The sequence below is a fragment of the Schistocerca piceifrons genome, chromosome 6, assembly GCF_021461385.2.
Source record: "Schistocerca piceifrons isolate TAMUIC-IGC-003096 chromosome 6, iqSchPice1.1, whole genome shotgun sequence".
Lineage (NCBI taxonomy): Eukaryota > Metazoa > Arthropoda > Insecta > Orthoptera > Acrididae > Schistocerca > Schistocerca piceifrons.
In genome coordinates this window covers 505446670-505472037 of record NC_060143.1, presented here as the reverse complement: position 1 = coordinate 505472037, position 25368 = coordinate 505446670, and positions in this window count along the sequence as shown.

Here is a 25368-nt window from a genome sequence, read left to right as displayed (position 1 = left end):
TCCTCCATCGGAAAGGGGCGGTGGCGGCTTGGGCGTTACTCTTCTTTGAATTGTGAGTGGTACAATGCCGCCTTTACTATGAGGGAGTTAGATCGTGCTCTCACTTCTTCCCGATCCTCTGCCCCAGGGCAAGATGCTGTTCGCATTCAGATGTTGCAGCACCTTTCTCTTGCAGGCAAACACTTTGTGCCTAATACGTACAAGCGCATCTGGGGAGAGGCCCCGTTTCCCAGGCACTGTCGTGAAGCCACTGTCATACCCATATACCCATACCTAAGCCTGGTAAGGAAAAACACCTTCCTTCTAGCTACCGCCCCATTTTCCTCACCAGTTCTTTTTGCAAGGTGATGGAATGTATGATTGATGCCTAGCTGGTGTGGTAGCGCGAGTCTCGCAGTTTACCAACCTCTGCGCAGTGCTGATTTCGAGCGCGCCGTTTTGCAGTTGATTATTTCGTCACTTGCAGTAGTGTCAGTGTCGTCCTAACCACCGTCTGCTTCACGTCTGCTGTGCAGCGAGCTGCCTTAATTTAAGTTTAACTATATATCTCTTACTTGTCATTTCTTCTTCCGTGTGATTTTGCTTTTAGGAAGCTTTAATTGTCTAGTGCTATTAATAGTGTTCCATAGATTTCGTGTTTGTTTTGAATACAGTCAGAGAGAGTCCCTTTAGTCAACCATAGTGCCAGTAGTGCTAGTGTTTGTTTTCAATACAGTCCAGAGACAGGTAGTGCTATTTTCATTTTTTTCTACAAAAAGTGGCTAGCAACCACAGTTTAGTCAATAAACAGCCGCCTTTAGTGAATTAGCAGTCTAGTTAAAAGTTGATTAACTCTCTTCAGTAAATTGATTCCTTAGGATGGATAGGATGTGTGAGTGCTGTGTAAGGACGCAGGAGGAGCTGGCCACTGTTCGCGAACAGCTGAGCGTGTTGATGGCCGCGGTCAGCCGTCTTCAGGCTGCTACCTCGGAGTGTAGCGGCAGTGGGGAGTCTGGTGCGTCGCAAGCTACACCCCAGGTGATACATGCTTCACCCACTGTCCCTGCTGTCGAGGCATGTTCACGGGTACCGGGCGCGGTTGGGCCACCCTCTCCCCAAGGGGAGTGGCGGGTTCAGCGGCGTTCGCGCGCACGAGGCGGAGAGTAAATGTGGAGGCTGGCCGTGTGGCATCGCCCGCTCTGCCTGTGAGTGGACATGTGGCTGCTCCTTCAGCAAGGTCCGAGACGGCACACGGGGGGAGGGGTTTATTAGTTATTGGGAGCTCCAACGTTAGGCGGGTGATGGAGCCCCTTAGGGAAATACCGTAAAGGTCGGGGAAGAAGGCCAGTGTTCACTCTGTCTGCTTGCCGGGGGGTCTCATCCGAGATGTGGAGGAGGCCCTACCGGCGGCGACAGAGAGCACTGGGTGCACCCGACTGCAAAATGTTGCTCATGTCGGCACCAATGACTCCTGCTGTCTGGGTTCAGAGGTCATCCTTGGTTCGTACAGGCGGTTCGCGGAATTGGTGAAGGCGGAAAGCCTCGCTCGCGGGGTGGAATCAGAGCTAACTATTTGTAGTCTCGTTCACAGAACCGATCGCGGTCCTCTGGTTTGGAGCCGGGTGGAAGACTTAAACCAGAGGCTCAGACGATTCTGTGGAGATCTGGGGTGCAAATTTCTCGACCTCCGCTATCGGGTGGAGAAATGTTGTGTCCCCCTGAATAGGTCAGGCGTGCACTACACGCCGGAAGCGGCTACAAGCGTAGTGGAGTACGTGTGGAGTGCACATGGGGGTTTTTTAGGTTAGAGAATTCCGTCCCTAGGCCCGACAAGACGCCTCCTGAGACGCGGAAAGGTAGGAGTAGGCAAAATGGAACAGGCAATAACAATATTAATGTGCTAATAGTAAACTGCAGGAGGTCTATAGAAAGGTCCCTGAACTGCTCTCATTAATAAATGGTCACAACGCCCATGTAGTACTAGGCACAGAAAGTTGGCTGAAACCAGACGTAAACAGTAATGAAATCCTAAACTCACATTGGAATGTATACCGCAGAGACAGGCTGGACAGGGAAGGGGGAGGCGTGTTTAAAGCGATAAGAAGTGCAATAGTATCGAACGAAATTAACGGAAATCCGAAATGTGAAATGATTTGGGTGAAGGTCACGGTTAAAGCAGGCTCAAACATGCTAATTGGATGTCTCTATAGACCCCCTGGCTCAGCAGCTGTTGTGGCTGAGCACCTGAAGGATAATTTGGAAAATATTTCCAGTCGATTTCCCCACCATGTTATAGTTCTGGGTGGAGATTTTAATTTGCCGGATATAGACTGGGAGACTCAAACGTTCATAACGGGTGGCAGGGACCAAGAATACAGTGATATTCTTTTAAGTGCTTTATCTGATATCTACCTTGAGCAGTTAAACAGAGAACCGACTCGTAGCGATTACATATTAGACCTTCTGGTGACAAACAGACCCGAACTATTTGTAACAGTTAACGCTGAACAGGGAATCAGCGATTATAAAGCGGTTACGGCATCGATGATTTCAGGCGTAAATAGAATTATTAAAAAGGGTTGCTAGATTTTTCTGTTTAGCAAAAGTGACAAAAAGCAGATTTCAGAGTACCTGACGGCTCAACACAAAAGATTTGTCTGAAGTACAGATAGTGTTAAGGATCAGTGGACAAAGTTCGAAACCATCGTACAATATGCGTTAGATGAGTATGTGCCAAGCCAGATCGTAAGAGACGGAAAAGAGCCACTGTGGTGCAACAACCGTGTTAGAAAACTCCTGCAGAGGAAAAGGGAACTTCACAGCAAACATAAACACAGCCAAAGCCTTGCAGACAAACAAAAATTACGCGAAGCGAAATGTAGTGTGAGGAGGGCTATGCGAGAGGCGTTCAATGAATTCGAAAGTAAAGTTCTATGTACAGACTTGGCGGAAAATCCTGAGAAATTTTGGTCTTATGTCAAAGCGGTAGGTGGATCAAAATGTCCAGACAGTCTGTGACCAAAATGGTACTGAAACAGAGGATGACAGACTAAAGGCCGAAATACTAAATGACTTTTTTCAAAGTTGTTTGACAGAGGAAGACTGCACTGTAGTTCCTTCTCTGGATTGTCGCACAGATGACAAAATGGTAGATATCAAAATAGACGACAGAGGGATAGAGAAACAATTAAAATTGCTAAAAAGAGGAAATGCTGCTGGACCTGATGGGATACCAGTTCGATTTTACACAGAGTACGTGAAGAAACATGCCCACCTTCTTGCAGCGGTGTACCGTAGGTCTCTAGAAGAGCGTAGCGTTCCAAAGGATTGGAAAAGGGCACAGGTCATCCCCGTTTTCAAGAAGGGACGTCGAAACGATGTGCAGAACTACAGACCTATATCTCTAACGTCGATCAGTTGTAGAATTTTGGAACACGTATTATGTTCGAGTATAATGACTTTTCTGGAGACTAGTAATCTACTTTGTAGGAATCAGCATGGGTTTCGAAAAGGACGGTCATGTGAAACCCAGCTCGTGCTATTCGTCCAGCACTCAGAGGGCCATAGACACGGGTTCCAAGGTAGATGCCGTGTTTCTCGACTTCCGCAAGGCGTTCGATACAGTTCCCCACAGTCGTTTAATGAACAAAGTAATAGCATATGAACTATCAGACCAATTGTGTGATTTGATTGAGGAGTTATTAGATAACAGAACGCAGCAATTCATTCTCAATGGAGATCAGTCTTCCGAAGTAAGAGTGATTTCAGGTGTGCCGCAGGGGAGTGTCATAGGACCGTTCCTATTCATAATATACATAAATTACCTGGTGGATGACATCGGAAGTTCACTGAGGCTTTTTGCAGATGATGCTGTGGTGTATCGAGATGTTGTAACAATGGAAAATTGTACTGAAATGCAGGGGGAACTGCAGCGAATTGACGCATGGTGCAGGGAATGTCAATTGAATCTCAATGTAGACAAGTGTAATGTACTGCGAATACATAGAAAGATAGATCCCTTATCATTTAGCTACAAAATAGCAAGTCAGCAACTGGAAGCTGTTAATACAATAAATTATCTGGAAGTACGCATTAGGAGTGATTTAAAATGGAATGAACACATAAAGTTGATCGTCGGTAAAGCAGATGCCAGACTGAGATTCATTGGAAGAATCCTAAGGAAATGCAATTCGAAAACAAAGGAAGTAGGTTACAGTTAGTGGTGTACATGTTCCGCTTTTAACCCGCCCATGCTTGCCCGGTGGCCAGGCGGGCAGGCCGCCGCGCGTTGTCAACAGAACGGGCGGGCTGCTTCACTCCCAGCCAAGCCCAGCAGAACCCAACCCGGGCAGGTTGCGGGAAACTTGCGTGCCTGCCCATATCACTGCTGAGCTGCGCTACGCAGTCGTTTAGTCTGCGCGCGTCATTGGCGTATTATGAACGTTAATTAAATGTTTTTATTTTACCTGAGCACCAAAAGACACACCCCAACATTATATATATATATATATATATATATATATATATATATATATATATATATATATATATTAATTTCAGGTAAAAAAAATATTGGGTTTTATTTGAATTTTCTTCCTTTACGCGTATATTTCGGGCTTATTATCTATATAAATAAAAATTAATTGCCAAATGTGTTTATAAGCCTAAAACTCGAGTACGGCTGGACCAATTAGGCTAATTTTTTTTTGCTGTGCTCGTAATTCTCAGGACAAGGTTTTTATGAAATAAAATTTTTCGAAAATCGACCGAAAAATTGGAAAATTTGACAAAAACTGAAAGTGCGTTTTCATTGTGTCCGTGTGTTTGTATTGCACACAATCTTGATGAAATTTTGCACACTATACCTTGAAACCAAGAGGAAGGTCACAGTCTACATAACATTTCGTATGGTGCATGGCAGAGGTTCCTTCACATAACGGAATTCGACAAATTGTACGTATTTATTCCGATCTTGATGAAATTTGGCACACTTGATATTCAAAGCAGGATGAAGGGCGCTGTCTGCTTAAAATTCTGAATGGTGCATGGCGGAGGGTACTTAACTTACACACTTCTACACCAACCAACAGTTTTATTCCGATCTTGATGAAATTTTGCACACTTGACCATCAAGAGGAACATCACTGTCTACATAATATTTCGGACAGTACATCGAATAGAGTACCTTACAAAAGATTTTGATATCGTTTGCGGGTTACCATGAACGTTCACTATGTACGCATGTTTCCATGGAGAAGGTTTTTGAATATTTCCATGTGCATGTATATGTATATATATGTATAAGTAATGTCTTTGATCTTTTTGAAATTTGAGAGATGTCTGACACATTCACAGTCATCGTGTTTGACAATTCGCGCACAGCAAATGTCGTTTAACAGTTGCAAACCATTTTTGTTTGAGTGAACGTGTTATATTGGCTGCAAAAAACATTGATGTTAACAAAATGAATTTTCAGATTCAAAATATGGCACCTGGCGAATTGCTGACATACAAGTCGGTTTATTACTTTACTAACCAAGATGATGTAGTCAACTATCCCACGAAATTTTTAAATTCGCTGGATTTCCCCGGATTACCGCCTCCCAATCTGTAATTAAGTCGGATCGGCAATCATTATGTTGCGAAAGGTAAACCAGCCACGTCTTTGTAATGGCACCCAGCTTGCGGGGCAGAAATTAAAGAACAACGTAATCGAAGCCACAATTTTAAAAGGAAAGTACAAAGGTGAAAACAGTTTGATTCCAGTATCACTATGATTCCGACCGACATGCCATTCGACTTTAAACGGTTATAATTTCCAGTGCAGCTTACATCTGCCATGTCGATAGATAAATCGCAAGGGCAGTTGTTATATGTTTGTGGCATCAGTCTTGAAAATCATGTTTTCTCACATGGCCACTTGTATGTCGCATATTCCCCTGTCGGGACACCTTCAACATCATTTGTTTACGCACCAGAAAACCAAACTATCAATGCTGCGTATCAACAAGTATTACAATAACTGCTACCTAGCAATAAACTTTGACACTGATTCACTGATTACCACAAAAGTTCACAGACATATATGAGTTTTCAAAGCTAGGTGAAGAGGAGATGAACTGAGGTGGCGGAATCCAACACAGAGAGGACGAGGAGAAGGATAATGGGTGGGGGGAGATGGGCTAAGGGATGGGTTCAAAAATGGTTCAAATTGCTCTGAGAAATATGAGACTTAACTTCTGAGGTCATCAGTCCCCTAGAACTTAGAACTACTTAAACCTAACTAATCTAAGGACATCACACAAATAGGGGAGGGAAGATGGACTACGAGAGTATGGAATAAATAAATGCCCAGGCAACGCAATGCAGTCTGTGCTGCACTTTTCAACACTGAAACGGATGGATATTTGTACTAAAGAAGTGAACCTCCATCCCCCAAAAAGAAGATTTGTCCCCTCCCCAGAAGAATAAATTATCTACGCCCCTGATAACCACTGTATTGCAATGAGAACCAAATTAAGATTTTGGAAGTCTAGATTCTTTAACTTTAGTATGTTTCAGCCAAGTATGACACCAATTATATAAATATTTAACTACTTTTCCAGGATGTATTTTATTGGTTCTGTGAATTCATTCGAAGTTGACAAAATAATTCTAGATTGCCAAAATGCATTTTAACAAAATCGAAGAACTTGTTTCGTATCCAGTTCGTCTAAAAACTATAGTATTGGGAATACAATGGCGACCCTGAGCCATTTTTCGCAGCGCCTACGTTTGCGTCATGAGAGTCCACACTTGTAGTCTAGGTCTGCGTCATGAGGGACCATATTTCGGACCATCATGATGCAAACAAAGACGACGGGAGTTTACTTGCGTGATGAAAACCTAAACGACGACTGTAGACCCTCGAAACACAGTCCTAAACGACGAGTCTGAATCCTCATGACGCAGATGTAGACGCTGTGGAGAGTGGCTCACAGTTTCCATTATATTCCTACTACCATACATTCATGGAAAAAGATGCTCTTCATTTGAGGAGCATTTGTAGTGTCTAGGTCTTCAGAATTTTGACTCTGCATGTGGGATTCCCCTTAATATAGAAATACAAGAATAAAATTACATTATGCAATGTGTGTGGAACTCAACAAAAGAAATTGTAATTTAAACTCATAATGTGTATTGCCTTAATCCACAAATGAATATTTTATTTTGCAGAACACTTTTCAATATAAAATATTTACAAATTTTCCTTCAGTTCCCCTGAAAGTTTTATTGAGGCCAATCCAGATACTCCTAAAAATATTTGGCTACTTTTGCAAACACAAGTAACAGAAAATGATTTACAAACAATAATAAATGTCACTTGGGAGGATTGAAATCAAAAAGTTTAGTCTAAAATAAAAATGAACTGTATGCATTACAAAATTTCTATCTCAGAAATTGACGCCCAGAAAGCACAAGAAAGGAATCTGCACTCTTCATTAGTAAATTTGCGCTCAGACTCATAGTTTCCTATTTAATGTTCTACTGTATTCATAATGTGTCTGCTGATTACTGTTTGAATTAATTATGACGAGATCGTTAAGTCTGTCTGCATTAAGACATGATCGTTTTTCGCTAATTGGGTTTCCAGCGCAACTAAAAATTCTCTCACTAGAGGCACTAGTGGCTGGTATATTTAATATTTTTCTTGCCACACACGCAAGACGAGGAAGTCGTTGGGAGTTATTTTTCCACCACTGTCGAACATCTCCCTCGTTCGCACAGTGTTCTTGCAAGTATCTGATGACTTCATCATGTAGGAGAGGAGGCTCTTCTGCCCAGTCCTCAAATTTCGCCATTTTGTATGGCCCTAGATTAGTTTCTTGGGTGCTGTGATTGGGCACTTGTATTCAAACTATACAGGTTCCAATTAATATTTCCTGAATAATGTGAAGATCGTACTACACATAGTTGAAATTATAATAGTTTTTAGATGATGCTATCATTTATCGTCCAGTAAAGTCACCAGAAGATCAAAACAACTGCAGGACGATTTAAATAAGGTATATATTTTTGGTGTGAAAATTAGCAGTTGGCAATAAATAATGAAAAGAGCGACGTTATCCGTGTGTGTACTAAACTAAGTCCGTTAAACTTCGTTTACCAGATCAACCAGTCAAACCTAAAGGCTGTAGATTCAACTTAATACCTCTGATTACAGTTACGACCTACTTAAATAGGAATGGACACACAGAAAATGCTGTAGGCGTTTTAATGACAAAACACTCTTTTGGAGCATTGCTACGCAGTTGGAGAGCCTTTTCTGGTACGATTGATGGAAGAGATCGAAAGAGTCTAAAGAAGGGCAGCTGTTTTGGTATTATCGTGAAACAGGGGAAAGAGTGTCGTGGAAATTACACAGGAGTTGGGGTGGGAATCATTACAACAAAGGCGTTTTTTGACGTGGCGCGATCGATATATGAAATTTCGATCACCAACTTACACCTCCAAATTCGAAGATACATTGTTGAGTCCCATCTACATTGGAAGAAATGATCATCAGAATAACATACAAAAAAGCAGCGCTCAGACGGAGAGATGTAGGTGTTCTATCCCGCGCGAAATTCGAGAATAGGAGACAAATAAGTTGAAAGTGATTCGATGAACCCTCAACCAAGCACTTGCGTGTGACTTGCAGAATAACCATGTACATGTAGATGAAGAATACATGCATTATCTTAGGAGCTTACCTTCAGCACACATCTGTCGTGCTGCTTGGTAAACTTCAATTTTTTCATCCTCGGTTAACTTTCTTAATGTGCGGTAGTTAGCCACCATAAACGTTGCAATTTTATGCAACATACTAACGCACATTTTCTGTTCTAGGAAGGCATTGGCGGCTTGCTTCAAAGGTTTCATGTCCTGAAAATACATTTTCTTAACATACATATTTCACAAGTGGTTCTATAATGTTCAGATGGAATAAAATTACAAACCTCTTCATTGTTATCCCGTACGGTACAGTGAGCTTTTAAGGCATAAAACCACGGTAGATCTAAATGTAGGGTTGGCTCCTTGTCACCCTCTAGATCAACTGTGGCTTCTTTAGATGGCTTAAGAAATTCTATAAGCTGGCCAGGTATATGGTGGTCATAACCCAGCATCTTATCAGAGGCACCTTCATTATGTATGACAGCCTTCACTGAATCAATCTGAGAATGGACTAATACAAGCATGTCAAAATAACTATTCCAACGAGTTGAAACCCACTGCTTTAAAGATGAGTTCAGTCTCACACAGAGACGTCTTCTCTTGAAGTAGGAAACCGTAGCGCGCACTGTATTAAGAATTACTAATATATTTGGAACATTTTCTTTCAAAAACTGTTCGCTCAGAACATGTTTCAAGACTGTGTTTATACTATGAGCCATGCATGGAAGACGCTGATATACTTCGAGAGCTTTGACAACGTTACTGCCTTGGTCTGTGACAAACGTAATTTTGGCAATGTCTTCACAAGAAACAGCCATAGTTTCTAAGCCATCTTCCAACTCGTTTCGAATATTCGAGGCAGTCAGAAAACGCAGAGCACATCAGTACATATTTACACCCAAACGCCAGTCTGAATTTATGTAATGCATTGTCACGGACATGTAATTCACCCCTTTGTAATTGTCTGTCCATAGATCAATTGTACTGGCACATATACCAGAACGAATCGCAAGCACTATATCTGGGAGCATTTTGCTGGGGACTTTATCAGCTAAGGTTTGAACTTTCCTAGATACTGTCACTCGGGAAGGCATAACATTTTTAATATCAACTGAGCCATATTTTTTACCTATGTCGATCAGTGTCTGCCCTAAATTAAGAAATCCTTCACCTTCTATACTGCTAAATGGTCTCAGGTCCTTAGCACACATTTCGACGTACTTTTCGGCCACTATATCTTTGTTCCGTTTCAAGATATTTACGTAGTGAGGGAACTGCTTGTCAAATTTTCACACATGTCGTAACATACTCGAGGTTCCCGAATAAGTACTTAAGAGCTTTTAACATAGTTTGCATTGAGACACACCTACCGATTTATTTAAAGCGGCCTCATAAACACACGAAAACGTTTCCCATGCGGCACTTGTGCTCTGTTTCGTTACTAGCATGTATTCGACAGTTGTCAATTTTTTTTCAATCTCACTAAAGTTCGACCTATTCATTGTGCTGCCTCCACCGTTGCGATAAATGAACTGCGGGCTAACTACCTGGCTACTCTAGTCACGATAGCTTGACAGCACAACCTGTTGTCAGGCGCAGCAAGCTGAGCGGGTCCCGTGAAGCTTCGCAGGCCTGCGGGAACCCAGGTAGCCCGGGCTTGCGGGAGCCCAAGTCGGCCGCATTACCCACAATGCCTCAGTACACGCGCACTCTTGTGTTGACGTCGCGGCAGGCTGACCTGCATGAATGGTTGCAGAGGAGCTAGGGGCAAGCAGGCTGCAAGGAGAATTTGTACACCTCTAGTTACAGTACGCCTGTTCGCCCACTGCTTGAATACTGCTCAGCAGTGTGGGATCCGTACCAGATAGGGTTGCTAGAAGAGATAGAGAAGATCCAACGGAGAGCAGCGCGCTACGTTACAGGATCATTTAGTAATCGCGAATGCGTTGTGGGGATGATAGATAAACTCCATTGGAAGACTCTACAGAAGAGACGCTCAGTAGCTCGGTACGGGCTTTTGTTAAAGATTCGGGAACATACTTTCACCGAAGAGTCAAGCAGTATATCGCTCCCTCCTACGTATATCTCTTGAAGAGACCATGAGGATAAAATCAGAGAGATTAGAGCCCACAGAGAAGCATACCGACAATCCGTCTTTCCACGAACAATACGAGACTGGAATAGAAGGGAGAAAAAATAGAGGTACTCAAGGTACCCTCCGCCACACACCGTCAGGTGGCTTGCGGAGTATGGATGTAGATGTAGATGTAGATGTAGACTTTGTCCACCCATGTCACGAATGGTTTACTCTGGAAATACCAGACTGTGGCCGTGTTTTTAGATTTGGAGAAAGCCCATGATGTCTGTGGGAGGACTGGTATCTACCACACTCTCTATACGTGGGGCTTCTGGTGGTTGCCTGTCCCGTTTCATATCACATTCTAACACATTGTCTTTCATTGAATTTCCGATCTGAGGTGCAATGGAGATACCCTCTTTAAATATGCCATAAGAAAATTTTTGGGGCCCTTGTTATGAAGTGCAAGAAGCAGTCACCCTCTTTTGGATGTGCTTTAGTGAACCTTTCCATTAATCCAAGTCTGATTAAATAAACAAGCCTGGTTAAATAAACAGTTGGTTCATTTATTATATTCTCTGAATTGTGCAAGATTTTCTTTGTTTTGTTATCTTCCAATGCTTCACTTTCGCTGCGCTGTGCTATTCGCAACTGTAACACGAAATTAGAGTAGCCAAATTGTTGGCCAAGTAACGTGCCAACTACATTCAAATATATAATGATTTTCGTAGTTCATGTATTTCAATGTAGCTTAACGAATTTCTTTTATATAAAAGTATAGTTTTCAGATAAAACAGCTAACTTGAACCATTATTGCCACAGTTCGAGCGGCTGCCCCCGTCGGAGTTTCGAGTCTTCCCTAGGGTATGGGTGTGTGTGTTGTCCATAGCATAAGTTAGTTTAAGTTCGATTAAGTATTGTGTAGGCCTATTCACCGATGACCTCAGCAGTTAGGTCCCATAGAAATTTACCACAAGTTTCCAAAATTTGAGCAATTAATGACGTTGAAATATCTTAACGGAAGTTCAGTATCACAACAAAAACCATGTGGTCTTCTCTTTTACCGAATTTAATCTATTCCTTTTCTATGTTGCCATATCAAGAGAATGACGCTCATGTAATGTAAGATGTATAGCTCTCTGTCTTGACCCAAGAAATGCGAAGGCATCGCTTCTAAGAATCAAGTCAGAAGTTAAATCAGTTAGTTATTTTTGAATAAATAATTGTAGTGCAGAATCTTCTTCCTGCTTTGATAATCACCATCATTGCATTCATATTCAAAACTATTGTCGTTTTTGCAAACATTCAGGAACGGCAAGTGGAACAGGAGCAGAGGTAGGTTCACTACACGTATTTGGTTGCAATGCCCAAGAACAGCTAAAAATTTTATACCTGTCTCACATTTTGCTTTGTACCTCAGTGTCAACCATACAAATATAATAATAATAGGCATGATCCTGCAGCTCCCTCAAAACAACGGAACTGCAAGAGCCATTGGTTTCTTCTACCCATATTTTCAAAGTGTCAGTACCTCAATACAAATAACGTCATGCCATGTGCAGTGCACAGACTTTGTCTTAATCACCAAACCTTGCAGGAAGGCATGTGTAGTAGACATCTTTCATGAAAATTATAATGTTCTGTCTGTCGTTACCAATTGCGCAACCACAGACAACACAACAGACTATGTTTGGGGTTCAAAATGGTTCAAATGGCTCTGAGCACTATGCGACTTAACTTCTGAGGTCATCAGTCGCCTAGAACTTAGAACTAATTAAACCTAACTAACCTAAGGACATCACACACATCCATGCCCGAGGCAGGATTCGAACCTGCGACCGCAGCGGTCACGCGGTTCCAGACTGAAGCGCCTTTAACCGCACGGCCACACCGGCCGGCTATGTTTGGGGTATTCAAACATTTGCGAGATCTCAGTTCTAGAGAACTGCAAAGCTACGAGAGCGTGCGTAAAGTAATGCCTCCGAATTTTTTATGTGAATACTTATCATGTTTTTTAAATAAGACAGATATTATTAATATCCTACACCTTTATTCTTCATGGCTACGAATTCATTTCTCAACATATTCAACATGGCGACAACACTCACCTCCAAGCGAGAGACCGCTTTGTTTATACCGTCACTGTAGAATGTTTGACTAATTCAAAATGGTTCAAATGGCTCTGAGAATTATGGGACATAACATCTGTGGTCATCAGTCCCCTAGAACATAGAACTGCTTAAACCTAACTAAACTAAAGACATCACACACATCCATGCCCGAGGCAGGATTCGAACCTGCGACCGTAGCAGTCGCGGGGTTCCGGACTGAGCGCCTAGAACCGCTCGGTTGACTTGTTCACCAGTAGAAAGTTTGATTGTCTTTTCACGGAGCTGCAACCTCGCATCTGATTACAACGCTTCAACGCTATCAAAATGAAGTCTTCGAAGGTATCCTTTAAGTTTTGGAAGCAGAAGAAAATCAGATGAGGCCAAGTCGGTAATGTACGGACAATGATCGATGACAGTGAACCGCAGGTGATGGAGTGTCGTAGACATTGCTGCGCCCCCGCAAGCCCACAATAAGCAGTACTGCCACATATTACTAGCCTCAGAAACGTCGTAAGCTTGGTCCACGTACAAAGTGGCAGCTGGGGGGTGGTATTTCTGTGGAACCTACTTCCGTATAACCTGTCATGTAACATGATGTTGTATTTAACGAAATATGAAGCAAATGGAACAGTTATGTATCTTCCATTATAACTAACGGTAGTTTATAGAATCGAATATCATATCATTAAACAAAAAAATTAAAAAAATTAAAATAGTTTCAGCTGACGTCTTTTTAACGTCTGGAACGGAATTTATTAAAACGAAAGACAAAAGTCAGTGATACAATAATATGTCGCGAAATGACATCTTGGATGTAATGGCGCTTTGCGAATTATACTGTTCCAAACAGTTCTTTAAGCTTAAGTGTACAACAATAACAATTGTTATCCTAGAGAGTGGCGATCTGAGAATGAGAGTATTATATGGTATCTTTTAAAATTCGTCGCAGATTGACGCTATCTCAGCTACTGTTTAACAGTCGGTCGTCGGGAAGTTTGTCAACAACGCAATATCGCCCGAGGCGGCGAATGCCGTTGCGTAGCAACGTTCGTTCTTGGCACTCTATCGTTGAAGGAGCGTCTGCATTTCGTGAGAGTTGATTTGCTGGTGAGAAAGTGAGTCTACTGTAAAAAAAGCGTTTCAGATTCTTGTGGTCATCTAAGAGGAAGCGTCAAGAGCCAGTCAGAACACTTCGTAAAAAAACAGGTATGTGAATTGTGACCCCGTCTATCCTTGATCGCATTTAGACAGGGTTTGCCATTAACAGAATCCCCTCTCTAATGTAGGTGCCAGTTAACAATTTCAGCTACATGATTTACGTAATCTGCAGAACGCAGCTATTATTGATTCCTTTTCAGATTCAGTAAACGTTTTGTTATACTGGTGATATTACTTCAAAGTTAACTGTCCGTGTGATTTTGTTAGTGTACTTCTGTCTTTTTGGGTGCAGGGTTTGTAATTAGAATCAGCACGACTGAGATACACTCCTGGAAATTGAAATAAGAACACCGTGAATTCATTGTCCCAGGAAGGGGAAACTTTATTGACACATTCCTGGGGTCAGATACATCACATGATCACACTGACAGAACCACAGGCACATAGACACAGGCAACAGAGCATGCACAATGTCGGCACTAGTACAGTGTATATCCACCTTTCGCAGCAATGCAGGATGCTATTCTCCCATGGAGACGATCGTAGAGATGCTGGATGTAGTCCTGTGGAACGGCTTGCCATGCCATTTCCACCTGGCGCCTCAGTTGGACCAGCGTTCGTGCTGGACGTGCAGACCGCGTGAGACGACGCTTCATCCAGTCCCAAACATGCTCAATGGGGGACAGATCCGGAGATCTTGCTGGCCAGGGTAGTTGACTTACACCTTCTAGAGCACGTTGGGTGGCACGGGATACATGCGGACGTGCATTGTCCTGTTGGAACAGCAAGTTCCCTTGCCGGTCTTGGAATGGTAGAACGATGGGTTCGATGACGGTTTGGATGTACCGTGCACTATTCAGTGTCCCCTCGACGATCACCAGTGGTGTACGGCCAGTGTAGGAGATCGCTCCTCACACCATGATGCCGGGTGTTGGCCCTGTGTGCCTCGGTCGTATGCAGTCCTGATTGTGGCGCTCACCTGCACGGCGCCAAACACGCATACGACCATCATTGGCACCAAGGCAGAAGCGACTCTCATCGCTGAAGACGACACGTCTCCATTCGTCCCTCCATTCACGCCTGTCGCGACACCACTGGAGGCGGGCGGCACGATGTTGGGGCGTGAGCGGAAGACGGCCTAACGGTGTGCGGGACCGTAGCCCAGCTTCATGGAGACGGTTGCGAATGGTCCTCGCCGATACCCCAGGAGCAACAGTGTCCCTAATTTGCTGGGAAGTGGCGGTGCGGTCCCCTACGGCACTGCGTAGGATCCTACGGTCTTGGCGTGCATCCGTGCGTCGCTGCGGTCCGGTCCCAGGTCCACGGGCACGTGCACCTTCCGCCGACCACTGGCGACAACATCGATGTACTGTGGAGACCTCACGCCCCACGTGTTGAGCAATTCGGCGGTACACCCACCCGGCCTCCCGCATGCCCACTATACGCCCTCGCTCAAAGTCCGTCAACTGCACATACGGTTCACGTCCACGCTGTCGCAGCATGCTACCAGTGTTAAAGACTGCGATGGAGCTCCGTATGCCACGGCAAACTGGCTGACACTGACGGCGGCGGTGCACAAATGCTGTGCAGCTAGCGCCATTCGACGGCCAACACCGCGGTTCCTGGTGTGTCCGCTGTGCCTTGCGTGTGATCATTGCTTGTACAGCCCTCTTGCAGTGTCCGGAGCAAGTATGGTGGGTCTGACGCACCGGTGTCAATGTGTTCTTTTTTCCATTTCCAGGAGTGTATTTCCAATTTCCGATATCCTGTATGTGCGTTGTGTTTTGCTTAAATTCCGAATGTAGTATTCATGAAGGGCGGATTATTCTCAGTACTGCCTACGCTTAAGATTTACAAATACGTACTGAACCGTGACTTGAAATTCCTCGTGAGAAATAACAATCCATCTGAGCCCTAAGTGGCACTGCTAGGGACCAGACGCAAGGCTTCAATACGGTAGCGCATCTCTGCCACATTACGGAGAACCCATTCTGGCAAAGAATCTCAAGCTGCAGTTCAGCCCCTTTCTGCCTTCACCATTCTCCAGACACGCTTTAAATACTGAAGACCATTGAAAAGCTTCCTTCAACGTCTGAGATAGCCCTGGCTGTGAGCTCGAAACACTCAGTTCAGTTAGACAGATCCAAGTAAGTGTCACGACTAAGTGTATTATTTCCTGACTAATAAAAAAGTTCATACTGTCTGCAAGTTCAGGATTTTGTCAATGTAACTTGTAGACGGCGATGAGTGATCAGTTTTCCAAAGTGCAGTATAAAACTACACAAAATTTAGTAGAAGTGTCAACATCGAGGATACATACGCGCTATATATCATTAGGAACATGACAAGACATAGACGTTGAAGATTACAGAATGGTCTGTGACTCTTGGAAGGAGAATCGAATATGGTCTGGTGTTCCAAGGAACTGCAATTAGTGACTATAACTGAGATCGTATGGAACCAAGGGGGCTGGATACATTCGGAGACAAATTTATTCCACTTTCTGAGTCCAGGAAACATCAGAAGTCATCAAAAGTGTCTGGCGCAAGACGTTTACGAACAATTTGTTGGCCAATTACATCTCAGTCGACGTCGTTAGACGATAATGCAAGCCAACATGCAGGCGAAAGAAATGGTGGTATCCGTCGTTCACCAAGGAGAAATTCCACGCTTCTCGCTAAATGAGCTTGTCACATTGTTGTCAGTAAGTAGTCGTGTCGATTTCCAATAGTGATCAATTTTTCTACAGTCTTGCCACCTTATAATTTAGAATAGTTTAATTATGATCTGCCTTCCATGACTAGAACCAAATGTGATTTGCCCACATCCAATATATTCCTACAAATAGAATATTTTATCGGCAGAAGTGACGAGTAAATAATACTCGTTCGACACCTACAGTCTTCGTTTGTCTAGACACAATTTGTTTAGAACAGTTGATGAGGAATTACAATGTGTGGGCACTGTCACTTCATTCATTTTTGTATCTGGAATCATAACCCTATGACAACTGCGAAGTTAGTGTCGTAAAAGAAATGCTGTGCAGTTTAGTTATGCTATAGGTTTCTATATGAAGTATTTGTAATTACTTTTGACAATACGCCCATCGACTTACTCGAAATAATATACATTCATGTAAAACATCTATGAGGGAGCCAAAATAAGAATATAATGAATGAGCCATATCCCAGTATCGCACGGACGTAACTTTCAAAGAATGAGAATCCAGGTGAGACCATCCACTGAACTTGTTGGAATGTGGGGCTAATTGTCGAACTGAAGGTCACTGGAGATAAGGCAAAATTCATAGACAAAATGCTGATTAGAGTTTTTGGGCGATTCCCGTAGTGCACTGCATGATTTTTGCGGTCGAATTGCGCTACATATAAACTAGTAATCCGAGAAAGAGCTAATGCACGCCCTATGCCAAAGGCATTCAAGGTGACCTAAGCAGCGTGCACTGGGACTCGTCTAATTCGTGGACAACCTTCAGGGACAACGCTATAGAGTACCATTGGAATCAATTGCTGTGGGGAAACGTGGTCCTCGAAGATGACATCCCACACACCCACAACGCATCACAACGTACAACGGATCACACTACATACAGTATACTGTGCAGATGTAATAATACTACAGATCGTAGTGATCTTTATGCCGACTGAGCTTCTGCTCATGAGCACATCTACATCAGTACTCTGCAAGCTACTGTGCAGTACATGGCAGAAGTAATTTTTTCACAGGTTCCAATGTATTCCTGCTCTGTTCGGATATCAACAGTAGCAAGAATAACTGCCTAAAGGCCACTGTGCGCGCTGGAATCAGACTAATCCTGAGTTCATAGGGGTTGGAGCTATGGTGGTATATTCTTCGGTTTTTAACTGGTCCTTGAAAACTTTGTGTGTAGGTTACAATGCAGGAATTGCCGCAAATGGTTTTATTTAATTGTTAAATACTTTGTTCTATTATAAATAAAAATTTGGAATGATTTATAACTTTCGCATAGCTTAATGATCACCAGTATATCCTTCAGTTAATAACACTAACAAAGGAACATGTAATAATATAATTTACAATAAAAATTGTGATTATAGCAGTGGATATTTAGTATTCTGAGGAATGGATTAAAGAAAACATAATCTGGAGTTATTTCTTCTTGTAAGATGTTGAATTATGTGGCATAATATTTTACATCATTTCCTTTAGCGCTAAAGTACATGTATTGTTGTTGAAACTTTACTAGAATGGTTCATATACATTGAAGAGCCAAAGAAAGTGGTACACCAGCCTGATATCATGTAGGCCCCCGCGAGCACGTGGAACTGGCACAACACAAAGTGGCAATGGAATCGAATTATGTCTGAAGTAGTACTGGAGGCAACTGACATTATGAATCCTGCACGCCTGTCCATAAATCCGTAAGAGGACCAGAGGGTGGAGATCACTTGGGAAAAGCACGTTACAAGGCATCCCAGATATGCTCAATGATGTTGATATCTGGGGAGCTTGGAGGCCAGCGGAAGTTTTTAAACTGAGAAGAGTGTTTCTGCAGCCACTCTATATCAATTCAGGACTTGTGGGGTGTAGCATTGTTCTGCTATAGCTGTACAAGTCCATTGGAATGCACAATTGACTTTAATTTATGCAGGTCATCATACATGATCCTTACGCGCGTTTCAACTGTCAGAGTCGTATCTAGTCGTATCAGGGGTCCCTCATCACTCGAATGCCCCACACCATTACAGAGCCCCCACCATCTTCAATAGTCCCCAGCTTACTCGCAGGGTCCGTTGATTCGTGAACTTGTCTCCATACACGTACATGTCCATCACCTTGATACTATTTGAAACGAGACTCATCCGAGCAGGCAACATGTGTCCAGTCATCATCAGTCCAATGTTGGTGTTGACAGGTCCATGCGAGGTGTAAAGCTTTGTGTCGTGCAGTGATCAATAATACACGAGTGAGCCTTCGGCTACGCAAGCCCATATCGATAATTTTTCGTTGAATGGTTTGTACGCTGAAACATGTTGATGGTCCAGCATTGAAATCTGCAGCAATTTGAAGAAGGGCTGCACTTCTGTCACGCTGAACGATTCTCTTTTGTTGTCTCTTTCTTGCAGGATCTTTATCCGGTCGCAACATTGTCGGGAATTTTATGTATTACGAGATTCCTAATATTCATGGTACCCTCGTAAAATGGTCGTTCGGAAAAATCTGCACTTCATCATTACCTCGGAGATGATATGTCCCATCCCTTGCGCGTCGACTACAACACGACGTTCAAACTCAGTTAAAACTTGATAACATACCATTCTAGGAGCAGTGACCGATTTAAAAAATTTGCCAGACACTTATCTTACATTGGCGTTGCCGATCTCAGCGCCGTGTTCTGCCTGTTTACATATCTCTGTATTGGAATGCACATGTTTATACCAGTTTCTTTGGCTCATCAGTGTATATCGTTTGAACTTCTTTTACATACAAAGAGTAGAAATTAAACAGCAGAATTGCAACAATTGCTACAGAGTACAAATTTTTCTCCGAAGTAAATTTTCGCTTGTATTACAGCAAAATGTACAAGCGATACTAATGCTAATCATATGAATGACTAGCTCATGTTTTTTGTATGTGAATATGATGTGTAGAATTTTTGTTAATTTAAACACATTAAATTAGATAAATGAAATTAGACATAAGTTGCAGAGAGAATCACGTCCTTCTCTTATATATCAAATAATAATCATGCAAATAACATTAAAACTGAAAGACACACACTGTTACAGAAACGGTTACTTTCATTTTCACAAGTCACTATAAAACTGTTTGCAGTTTAGAGCTTCATTCGTAACTTAAAATGATTCGCTCAACTGTCTGATTCAGTGACTGGTTTATGTTACTGGCTAATGTGTACTCTTCGTTTCAGTTTTCCTTTCTTAAGCAGTCTCAAGAATGACATGTAGGTAATTATCCACTGACGGTTCATATCTGGTTACTGGATGTGATTTAAGGCTCCAGTGATGCAATAACAATTAGTTGATATGTGTCTCTGTATATCAGTGTCCTTGAGTTGAACGAGAAAAAGTACAAGTATCCAGAAAGCTAGGCAAAAGCATTGTGTTCAGTATCAGGAAGGAATTTCTGATCTGGCTGCAAAACATGGTCAACATCAGTTTCGTATATGGCTGTTCTCATAATGGTAGATAGTTTTTTCTCACTGAATCCAAAATTCTATTCTTTTTCATCTATAGATACGTGTGTTCCATGTTAGCTTCAACTCCACACATTTCGTAAAAGACTGAGGTCTCATTCCATTTAATGTTTTAGCAGAAGTTGAATAGGTTTCATTGATGACGTTCAGTTCTAATACTTGGTGTAAACTCTTTGCTTGAACGTTTTTCTAAACTAGTGATCAATTTGAGTGAGGTCACTGAATTGTCTTTGGGTGCTTAGGAACGATTTCGATTAATTGTTGGTAGACACTTGCTGAGAACTGCTTCAGTGTGTCTTTTCCTAAGTAGCTAATTTCTATGTAGTACATCCAGAAGTATCTGTAGATTTTGAATTCTGGATCTATATATATCTGCAGCATAGAATCTGATGTTCAAAATATTTCGAAAATTGTTGTTGTATGATTCCTGTACTCTACCAGAAGATCTTGGTTGTATATTTTTGGAATATTGTCATGTAATGCTGATGTGGATTTCTCCACCCCAATCGGCCGTCGGTAAACGGTGTGACTGTGTTGAGGATAGCCAGTATGGACAAAACAGTACCTCCACAGACGCGGCGACACCATGGGAAGTATTTACCTTGCACAGTTTTCAGGTATGGTTAGGTCTGGATCTAGATGGCTGAGCTTAGGCAATAGATTAGTACTACTGTAGTATGCCACTGTTCTCTTTCTATACTCTGGGAGTTACACTCTTTCATATTGTTTTCATTGTTTGAATCTTTTCCTGCCAGGTGAGTTCTAATATGTGAGGGGGACTCGTCGAGGAGATCATGTCAAAGTTTTTCTTGCTTTTTCTGTTTTATTTTTAATTGCATGAAACTATGGATACATCCAATATTGAGAACCAGGTTCCAGCTCAATCACACATGTGTTGATTCTGGCTCCAGTGGACTTTACTTATTCCTTGAGTATGTCTTTTGAGGAAATCTCATCTTGCGTTTGCTGCAATCTTCGCCCCGTCTATGTCTACATCTACATCCATACTCCGCAAGCCACCTGACGGTGTGTGGCGGAGGGTTCGTTGAGTACCTCTATCGGTTCTCCCTTCTATTACAGTCTCATATCGTTCGTGGAAAGAAAGATTGTCGGTAAGCCTCTTCGTGGGCTCTAATCTCTCTGATTTTATCCTCATGGTCTCTTCGCGAGATATACGTAGGAGGGAGCGATATACTGCTAGACTCTTCGGTGAAAGTATGTTCTCGAAACTTTAACAGAAGCTCGTATCGAGCTACTGATCGTCTCTCCTGCAGAGTCTTCCACTGGAGTTTATCTATCATCTCCGTAACGCTTTCGCGATTATTAAATGGTCCTGTAACGAAGCGCGCTGCTCTCCGTTGGATCTTCTCTGTCTCTTCTGTCAGCCCTATCTGGTACAGATCCCACACTGCTGAGCAGTATTCAAGCAGTGGGCGAACAAGCGTACTGTAACCTACTTCCTTTGTTTTCGTACTGCATTTCCTTAGGATTATTCCAATGAATCTCAGTCTGGCTTCTTCTTTACCGATGATTAATTTTATATGGTCATTCCATTTTAAATCACTCCTAATGCCCGCTCCGAGATAATCTATGGAATTAACTGCTTCCAGTTGCTGACCTGCGATATTGTAGCTAAATGATAAAGGATCTTTCTTTCTATGTATTCGCAGCACATTACACCTGTCTACATTGAGATTCAATCGTCATTCCCTGCACCATGCGTCAATTCATTGCAGATCGTCCTGCATTTCAGTACAATTTTGAATTGTTACAACCTCTCGATATACTACTCCATCATCCGCAAGAAGTCTCAATGAAATTCCGATCTTATCCACAAGGTAATTTATATAATAACGGTCCTACGACACTCCCCTGAGGCAACATGAAATCACTCTTACTTCGGAAGACTTCTCTCCATTGAGAATGGCGTGCTGTGTTCTTTTGTCTACGAACTCTTCAATCCAATCACACAACTGGTCTGATAGCCCACATGCTCTTAGTTTGTTCATTAAAAGACTGTGGGGAACTGTATCAAACGCCTTGAGGAAGTTAAGAAACACGGCATCTACCTGGGAACCCGTGTCTATGGCCCTCTGTGTCTCGTGGACGAATAGCGCAAGCTGTGTTTCACACGATCGTCTTTTTCGAGACCCATGCTAATTTCTACATAGTAGATATTTTGTCTCCAGAAAAGTCATTATATTCGGTCATAATACGTGTTCCTGAATTCTACAACTGATAGACGTTAGAGTTATAGGTCTATAGTTCTCCACATCTGTTCGACGTCCATTCTTGAAAAAGGGGATGACCTGTGTCCTTCATCATGAAACATGAATCTCGTGCTTAGTAACTGGAGCTAGTAGATTTCCATTCTGCCCTCTCGTAACTGAATAATTCGTACTTCTCAAATATCTGCACCTTGCATGTCCGACCATGACAAAATTAGTTAACGTACTCGCTAGACTGTCCGCGAAGAAATCGCAGTTGACCACATACAGACGGTTCAAACGTAGAAATTTTTCTGAACTTGCAACTGAAGCGCGAAAGATAGATGGGGGGGGGGGGTCGTCACTAATTCTTTTGTCGGACATAAATCTAAAACATCATGCGCTTACAAACAAAGTAAATCAACTAAATGAAATATATGCCCTTTTATGGACTGGAAAGTAAGAGGAAACTTGCACTTTGTCCAACCGAAGAACTAAAACATCTCATGAATATCAAAGACGCGGCACATAAGGAAAACGAACATCGCACTACTCTTGAAAAACATGTTACTGACAAGTAGAAGTTGAACAGAGTCAGTCAAACTGCGAGAATACAAACCTCAGGCAAGCTCATACACTAACGGACAACAGAAATAGATCATCTGTGCTATGGAATAACGTACGTGGCCTTGGCAGAGGCAAACTGAAAGCTGCAGCTGATCCCATTATCCCAGACGATCAACTGAACAGGTACTTCACATTACCTACAGAGACAATTCAGTCACAAACGAGAGACTCATTGATTGCTTCATTAGGTAGACGACTGTAGCCATGAGAAATTCAGTCTAAAGCTTGTTACTGGCAACACAGTCAAAAAAGCGATCATGTGTATCAGATCAGCATCAATTGGACATGGTGGCATGGTAGTCCAAATGATGAAGCTTCTTACTGGCCCATTACTGCCCACTAAAAGATACCCTCAACTACTCCTTAACTAGAAATGGTTTTCCTGATGCCTGGAAGCAGGGACCAGCTTAGTCATTATCTAAACAGGCCGCTGCCGTAGTAGGCTCTAATTACTGACCTCTCTGCATTCTTCCTGCACTGTCCAAAGCCTAAGTGTATATAGTCCACGACCACCATACAGACTTCCTAACTACAAACAACCTACTGGAAGAAAGCCAATCAGGCTTCCATAAACATCACAATACAACATCTGCGTTAATAGAGGTAACAGATGACCGGAAGCTTGCCGCGAATGCACAAGAGGAAACTGTCATGTGCTACTTAGATTTCAGCAAAGCCTTTGACATCGTCTCCGATGACATTTTACTTTCCAAACTTAGCAGCCTAAGTTTCTCGTCAGGTGTAGTGCAGCGGTTTCGTTCATACCTAACATCTCGCCTGAAATTGCTGAACTGCGGTACCATGGAATCACAAAAGATGCAGGTAGTACCAGACGTCCCCGAGGCTTCGGTATTAGGTCCCATTGTAGGTAAATGATGTATGTCGTATTCCAGATACCATATGTAAGCTGATGACCTCCAGTTGGATATAAGTATCAAATCTATAAAGCGGAAGACTGATATCGAGAATCTCAGTACCGACCTTTGTCTAAAATCAAAATGTGCCCAGAATTTCGGATTAAAGCTCAACCCATGTTAAACACAAGCGGTACTGGTTGGTTGTTCTAAGCTCATTAGCACGAAATATAGCGAATGCCTACTATCTTCAACCCTAAATTGAATATATAACCAATTAACTCTTTCAGCGATCAGTCTGGGAGTAATAATAGATGAAAATCGAAATTGGACTGAACACGTTACTGTAATATGCAAAAAGGCATCAGCATCGCTCCGTGCCCTGCAAACAAGAAAATGCTCCTCCCTCTAGACCTGAAAAAGAGCCTTGTACAAGCACTTACACTACCAATTAGTGATTACAGCGATGTTACTCCTCAAGGTCTTTCTCAGGAAAACTCAGGGCTCCTGGAACTCGTATTCGTTCTATTTGTGATTTTCGACTCTTTGGTCACATTTCACCATCACATGCCAAGCTACCCTTGCTGTGTGCAGTCATCTCCACACACTTTGTGTTCTCTACTGTCCTATCAATGAACACTATACCTCAAATCTCTTCTCGACGTTAATGCTCTTGTCTAAACAACACAGCAGAAACACCCGTCGGCATCGCAACAAAATCGATTGTGTGCTACTCTGTCGTTCAGCCACATGCTCGAAGTCCTTCTCAGTAGCAGGAATCCGACTCTGGAAGAACCTCCTATGTTATATTACGGATCTAAATAACATCTCGAGATTCAGAAGGCAGGTAGTATCTACTAAAGCAACAATACTGTTATGATTGTCCCTGAATGTACTCGTTACCTTAGCACATTCTTCGATCCTACCAGATGTTCCTCATTAATCAGTATTCTCAGCCGATGTAGTCTCTTTGAATTTTCATTTCTCTTAACTCGCTGCATCAGAAAACATCTGCTATAGACCTACAACTTCTTCTTTCATCACCCACTCTCATTATTCTTCTTCACGTCACAATTAACATTATTATTATTATTATTATTATTGTAATTTGTATTATTAGTATTATCATATTAGTGACTGCAGCTGCAGTAGTACAAGTAACGCAAATATTAATGCTCTTAGTTCATAAACAGTAAAATTTGGTCCCACAGCCACTGCAGACAAACAAATTATTTTAATATTATTTTTCAAATTAAAATTGTTATTTCCTTACATAACTATGATGTTATGTATATTGTATGTGTGAAACGCTGGCCAGTTGTAAGAAAGGGCCCTAATAAGGTCATATTACATAAATAAATAGGTAAATATTAATGGAAATTGGTTATCTTTGTCGATGATTCGATCTGTTTTCGCTGATCGTCGCAAGGGTATGACTATTGAGCACACC